The sequence below is a fragment of the Oryzias melastigma genome, linkage group LG21, assembly GCF_002922805.2.
Source record: "Oryzias melastigma strain HK-1 linkage group LG21, ASM292280v2, whole genome shotgun sequence".
Lineage (NCBI taxonomy): Eukaryota > Metazoa > Chordata > Actinopteri > Beloniformes > Adrianichthyidae > Oryzias > Oryzias melastigma.
In genome coordinates, this window is record NC_050532.1 from 27522856 (window position 1) to 27530586 (window position 7731).

A 7731-nucleotide genomic window follows, 5' to 3' on the forward strand; every position below is an offset into this window, starting at 1 on the left:
ATTTCTGGCAGGCTGTACACTAGTGTGTGTAACGCTGCCCCCTACAGGTGTTCATTAGAAGTCACTCAAATCTTATATTACATTAATTTGATGAAGGAAATGAATGAATGCAACAAATCAGAAACAAGTGATGACATCATGGAGTGTAATGCAAAGTTGGAAATGTTCAAATCACTTCATAAAAATGTCTCTTTTCTTCCTATACTGCAGTCAATCGCTGATATCAATCTCAGACACCTGTGATCATTAGTTTACAAGGTGAGTTCAGTTAAAGGAAAAAGAACTGAAGAAAGATGTTCCACTTTTTTAAACAAATCAACATTTTCCAACAATATGGGAAAGAAAATGATCTTGGACAATGAATGAAACCCTTTGATATTTCAGGAGACGTTCAGCGTGATCATTGTACTATCTGTGGCTGATTCAGACACGAGTCGGTGCAGATAAAGACAGAATGAGGAACGTTTCTGCAGACATATCCATCAGATTAGAGAGCAGCTGCTAAAATACCATCACAAAGCAGCAGCACGGATCTGAAGCTGCTGCTGTCTCTGGAGTCCACCGAGGTGGAGGTGGAGGGTCCTCCAGACGCCCCCACCTTTATGGATCCCACCTGGTCTGAGTTCGTCGCCACACCTGCTGATCAGAGATGAATGAGAAATGCCTCAGCGTGAGGATCCAAACAGCTTCTTTTCAGGTACAGACCGTCACATTCTGGGGTCGTTTTTGTGCTTCTTCTTTTGGGGATTTTATTTTTCTTTTCACTACAGCAGCTGTTTTTTATTCTTTTTTTTCATTTTTCCTCTCAAGCTAATCCTGGTCATTCTCTTTTTCTCTGTTAACCACCCATCCTTTGGTGTTCTTTACCTGACAGGGTTATCCCGGATATTTAAATGAAAGTGTGAGTGTTTATTTACATATCAACTGTGGTGTTAAAATGCTAAATAGTTTCTTTTGTAACAGGAGAACTATTCAAATTTAGTGTCAGCTCCATCTGATTTGTCCTAATAATTGGGTTTAAACCCTCAAACCTCCTTTAATGACTCTCAGTAGGAGGTTATGATGATAAACAGTCTGTGTTTGTGATTCCTTGGTGACACTTGAGTCAATAGAGTGGGCGGAGCAAGCAGCCAGATCATGAATATTCCAGCGTCTGATTCAGCCGATCCGTTTGGTGTTTGAGTCCAATGAAGTCACTAATTAGACTTTTAATCATCTATTTGGGAATTATTGCTCTCTTAGATCCTAAAGTCTCTTAAGGAAAGCAAACCCAGATTATGATCGATCTACACGTTTATAATTGTAGCTTCAGGACAAATCTTTGCTTGGTTTTGAATTGGTGCAAGAAAAGCACTTTAATCTGTTTTTACTTTAATCTGAAGGGAAGAGAATCAAAGAACAAACACGGATGAATGACTTACTGCTCTACAGACGGAGCTGATTTGCTCCCAAAGCAAACAAACCGTAAGTGAAAACTGTGACTGTTTGTTTGCTTCTGCAGTAAACCTCGTGAGCGTTTACCAAAAGAGTCGGGTTTGCTTTCCCAGATCATTGCTTCCTGTTCCATTTGGCCTTTTCATGATGAATTTCAGTTTTGTTCATATTTCTAGTTTCCTTCTTTCTGTCCCCCCCCCCCTCCCCCCAACCAGTGAGCCAGCAGCCAGAGGATGAGAACACCGAAGCGTTTGGTTTATCTTTTCGCTGACAGAGCATCGTGGGGGGGTCTGCTAACCCCCACAGGGAGCCCGGCCGGATGGGAGGAAGCTTGGAGATTCATGGGGTGAGATATGTGAGAGTGTGGGTGGAGGTGTGTTTGGACGGCGTGGAGCAGCTGCTCCAGACGGGGGGATACAGGAAAACGTATCGAAATCTTAACAACAAACATGCTGTAAATATAGATTCACAGGATCTAATTTATGCAGGAAATAACATCTTTACTTCCATAAACTGTTGAGATTCAACAGCAAAATGCATGAACTTTATAGTGAAAGTTGCTCAAAATGCACTCACAGAATGGACATTTCCTAAATTTCTCTTAGGTTTCAGTCGCTGGAGTCCCAAATGATGTTTCAGCTTCAAGCGTTTTAGGAGAAGTTGAGGTTCATTCAGTAAATCCAGATCATTTCTCAGGTTGGTTTCACTCATGGAGTCCTGAAGACCATCAGAGACAAATGTTGTTCCTCGGTGGTCTCTGAACTCACCAGGGCGTTTGGCAGTCACAACTGAACGTGGTTTCAAAAAACTTCTTAGCTTTCAGAGTTTTTGTTTAGTATAAACAGAAGAATTATGTCACATGAATGTAATACATTTAGGAATACATCCTTAGAAGATTTTAGTTTGGATTTTTACCACTTTGTCTTTGCTTTGTACATTTTTATGGGTAGATTCATACATTTTTATTATGATCTTTGTTATGAAAAACATTATAATCCCTTATTTTTACTTTTTGCAGTAAAAAGACTACATTTACCATGTTTTTGTACAGTTTCAGATTTATTGTAAAAATAATGATTTGTTTAATGATGAAATATCTTTAATTTATATTTCTGCATTTTTAAAATTTTTTTTATTGATTTAACGCAGCTCTAAACGTTACCTTGCCCCGCCCAGTTGATACTTTTGGAGCATTGTTGAGGTGGGCGGAGTATACTTCTGCCAACATGCCCCTCCCACTTCAGGCTTAAGTTTTGTCATTTGTTAGAACCCTCGGAGTGGCTTCTGTAAAGAAATTCTCTAAAAAACTGACCAGACGCTGCAATTAAAAGTGGGCGGAGCATGCTGACCTCCACGTTCAAAACGTTTGACAGATGTAGCGGTGGGGGTGTGGCCTTCCAGCGAGCTCACTGCTGATTGGACTCAGACCGGCTCAGAACAATGACTGCTTACTGACAACGTCTGGCTCCAATATGGCAGTGTCCGTACTGTGAAAGTACTGATTGGAGCCAGACGTAAATGCCAAACTCTGTCCAGTTCTCTAATACAGTCAATGAAGGGAAAAACAGAAACTGGTCTGACTTTTTTTCTCTGACTTTGTCGATGTTTGTGTGCTTGATCCAGATCAGATTCAGTTTAGCTTTTCACTACGCAAGAGAATCTGAGGAAATGTATTCTGGTGCAGATCAAAGCTCCTGTCTCCCATAAAACACTTCTTCATGTAGTATTTGTGAGTAAAAACTACTGGGACTATTGACGGGAAAAGTGAAGGAGGTGTGACAAAATACATGACAGTATTCTGATGACCAGAAAACTTTAACTGTAATAATGTCATTAGTTAGTACTATCTGAGGCCAGATTAAGAAGATTTAACACCAAAAAGGTTCAGCAGGTTCAGACGATGGATGGATGGATGGATGGATGGAGGATGGATGGATGGATTTATGGATGGAGGATGGATGGATGGATCCTCTAAGATCAATATTACAGAGAGAGGATTTCATTCCAGTCTTTTATGGGAAAAACCAACACGACTTTACGTGAGGTTTGTAGGAAAACGGATCATAGTCCTGCTAATGTGGAGGAAAAGCTCTCCATCCGTCATTCCGTGGTTCTAACCTCCTGGTTCGATGGGCGGACTCTGTTTCCATAAGTGTTCACTCTGTGGTTATGTGGTTTCCTGTTGGTTTTCTTGGTTTTATCACCAATGTTTCGAGTCAAATCTCTTTAACGTGAATGTAATCTAGTAAAATAACTTGTAACAGGATATGGATTTACTAAAAAAAACAAAGCTTTCCTTTGATTTATTCTGTGTCTGACTGCTCACAGTCATGTTCGGGATTTTACTGTTCAGGAAGTTGAATGAGGTTTAAAGGTCAAAGAGCTCCTCGGACCCTGAGATGAATGAGTCGGACGATGACCAGAATGGCCTCAGTGTCCTCTGTCCGACCTTCCCACTCTTTAGGTCCCCGTTTTCATATTTGTGTTGTTGCTAAGCAACAGGAATGGGGTTTTCCAAGTAAATTCACTCATTTTAGAATTAAATCATCCAAAAGTACCTTCATTTTTAAAGTGATGAGTTTCTTAATTCTCTATTTTATAAGTCAAATTGAGTCACAGATTTTTGACGTACATATTTTTAAAAAATTGCATTTTTTTCTTTTTTTTTTCTGCTGACACAGCTAAAGTTCATGGTAAAAACAACAGAAAACTGGGGAAGTTCAGACAGAGGTTTCCATGGTTACCACATGACTCTGTTGTGGAGCTCCAGAGTGATAACCTGACACTGAAACAGGACGGAAGATGAGAAGCGACCTAAGAAGGGCAGAAGAACTCCTCCTCCTCCTCGTCTTCCTCCAACAACAAACCGCACACTCATTATGATTCCTGCAGGAAGGGTTAGCGAGCACAGAGGGCACGGAAAGTCAGACGCTCTGGGAAATGATGCCTTCAAGCGTCTGACTCATGCATGGCGACGTTCTAAACGGAGGAGCGGAGTAACTACAGGCCGGTGTTTGGGGCTGCGTGTAGCAACCTGTGTTTTTATGCTGTCAGGCATCAAAACTACACATGATGTAAAGCTACTTTTTGACTCAACAGTTGAAATAGTTCAGTTAGAGGGATTAGACGTGATTCCAGCTATTGGAGGATTCCTCTTTCCACATTAAAGTTCTTTCTTTTGCATAAAAGTCCAATTAAAAATCTGTTTTTAGAGTAAACTTTTCTGCTGAACGTCCTTAAACGTTTCGAGCTCGGACTGAAACCATGCGGTCTTTTTGTGGCTTTTGGTTTAATAACCTCCGTTATATATGATGTTTATGAGTGAAGTGAAAGTGCAGCTCTGCTTTCCTTTCTCCTCTCTGGGTTTGGGTGTTACATCATCACCGCCGGCGGAGGTCCTCCGGGTCGGCGTGGAAACTGGAGACTGGAAAGCGAGCGGTGAAGGCATGAGAACTTCCAGATGACGCTGGAAACATCTGCAGGAATGGACGGTGCATCAACGGTGATTAAGAGTCTGTGTGGGAATTAATGAACAACCTGTTCATAAAGAATATAAGTTACTGAACTTGTCAGTTTCTTCTCTGAACGTTTGACAGTAGCTCAGTTCCTGAAGGGCAATAAAGAAAACTGTGATCATGAGATGGAAAAACGTTCATGGAAAGCTAGAATGTAAGATGACATCAGGCTCCTTTTTACGGTGTTTAAAGGAGGATTTAAATCCTGGACCGTATAAAAATGACATGAACACTTTCCCTGAACTGAGTTCACCACAGTCCTTTTATGTCTCTGAGCTCCAACATTTAGAAGGACCGAGGCCGTCCTTGGAGTTCTCTGGACCAAGACAGATAAATCAGGCCTTTGAAGTGATCCGCTGACACCCCCCAAATAAATACTCCGCTATCAGAACAAAGGACTATCTGTTCTACTGAAGGCCCATTCTCCCGAAAGCCTTTATTAATTTGGGGATTTGTGGAGCACTGAGACAAGAAAGTGACAGAAAAGAGGAAATATTCTGGGTGAAATGAAACATAACAGCGAAGAATTACTTTAATTTTTCAATTAAAAAAATCTTATACACGAAATTAAAGAGGTAATTCATTTTCACGCCAGTCAACTATTCATACCACATATTTTCATGGTTTAAATTACATGAGTTAATTTTTCAGATGAGAGATGATGTCTGTGGAAAATGACTCTTTTCCAAATGACACACAAAAAACGGCCAGCTGGACTCACATAAAAAAAAAATAAGCTTCACAGAACAGGTCTTTGTAATTTCAGCATCTAAGGGTTCTGTGTTGTTGACCCAAACGGGGAAGGACAGCTCAAACTGTGCAATGTGTTATGTTTCTAATGGGGACGCATGCCTCAAGACTAAAGGGGAAATGGAGAAAAGGGGACGACTGCATAAAAAACAGTTTATTAAATAAATGAAACCCTGTATACTACAGGAAAGAACAAAATGAAATATTTGTGTGCTGGTTCAAACAAAAAGACAAACCAGAAGGGATTAGAACCTTTTGAGCCAGACGAAATCCACGGAAAAGACGAGCCGGAGGCGAGGTCCACGGCCAAGACCAACCGGAGGCGAGGTCCACGGCCAAGACGAGCCGGAGGCGAGGCCCACGGCCAAGAGGAGCCAGAGGCGAGGTCTACGGCCAAGATGAGCTGGAGGCGAGGTCCACGGCCAAGATGAGCCGGAGGCGAGGTCCACTGTAATCTGAAATCACTACGACGAACCAGTGCAGCAACCCTATAACGCTGGACGCCGCTCCAACCTGCCTCTCGATCTCACTCTCACGGTCTGATATGTCCTCACTTGTGAACAAGACCCCATTTAAAGTCCTCCCCCTGAGGTAGGAGCACTCCACCCACCGAGAGAGGACAAACCACCTTTCTCCGGTCCAGAACCATGGCCTCAGACTAAGTGGTGCTGACCCTCATCCCAGCCACTTCACACTCAGCTATAAACCGCTCCAATGCATCCTGGAGGTTGGAGGTTCTGCCTCGATGAAACCAACAGGACAACATCATCTGCAAAGAGCAGAGAGGAAAAGCCAAACCAGATCCTCTCCGTCTCCTGGCTGCGGCTAGAAATTCTGTCCATAAAGACTATGAACAGAACCGGTGATGAAGAGCAGCCCTGCCAGAGTCCAGCATGCACCAGGAACAGGTCTGACTTGCTGTGTGAATCAAGCTCCCTCTGTAAACTTTCCAAGTTAAAATACTTGGTCTATTTCTGAAACCTGTTCACTAACAGAGCTGCTCATGGCTTCAGTCGTTTGTTGAAGTCCTGCTGAGAGAAGATCTTTGAATCCATCAACCTCCAGCAGGAATGATTTGTAGACTAGTCTCTGATCTTTATTCTCTTTGCAAAGGTTTTCCTTTTTTGAGTTACTTTTTATCATAAAACTTTTTATTTTTATTTTTTTGAGGTTTTATCTGGAACCATTTAGCACTAAAGCAATATTAAATATGAATAAAATATACTGTCGGATATCTGGAACAGTGGTGGAGAAAATGGGTTTTCAGCTGTGATGAGTTCTGTGATGTCTGGTGGAGCTGAGATGACGTAATCTGAGATACAAAAATGTAAAAAATGTCTGAAGATTTTCAATCATTCTGGTCTGGATTCAGTTTTTAAAGGTTCATCCAGAAGAAGTTTCTCTGATCATCTTCAGTTCTGACAGCTGATGGAGACTTTGCTTTATTGTGTGACTGCTTCAGAGGTACAGGGTAAAGTTAAATTCACTTTGACATTTGGACATGTCCTAAATACTCACTCAAAGCATCTTCAAGGAGAGTCCGTGACCTTCATGATCATGTGACCTCTTCGCTCTGCTTCTCCATTTGTCTTTTGCTCTTGAACCAGTCGTCTCAGTGTGTTGCTGGGTTTGAAGTAAACAGAAGAACTTTCTGAGCTTCTCAGACAGATAAGGACCATGAGGTTCCTCTGTTCTCCAGAACTCAGTCCTGCTGGTTCTCCTCTGGAACTGGTGTTCCTGAAGGCGGTGGTCATGTGGATCTGTTCTTTGTTGGTTCCTTCTGAGTTTGTAAGTCTGGATTCTGCTGTGATGTTCTGATGGATGGTCAAACATGTCATCCTGGTCAGTGTGAGGGTTCTGGTTCCTGTCGTACTGGATCAGTGGACCAGTCGGGTCAACAGCTGTCCCGAGTGGACCTGATGTATCTGGACACTGAACTGAAGTGGGAAGGGAATTCTTCCACTTCCTGGTAATCGAGTGGACAAACTTCCTAGGAAACAGTGACAACTGGTGCAAAAATCAAAGAGAAATG

General features: G+C 42.1%; 1 long non-coding RNA gene across 1 annotated transcript; it reads left to right on the plus strand.

The window, feature by feature from the left end:
- Positions 1-346: 346 nt before the first annotated feature.
- LOC118597959 lies at positions 347-4994 on the plus strand. Its single transcript, XR_004946989.1, has 2 exons — positions 347-697; positions 1650-4994. It is a non-coding gene; the product is annotated as an uncharacterized LOC118597959 (long non-coding RNA).
- Positions 4995-7731: the final 2737 nt, after the last annotated feature.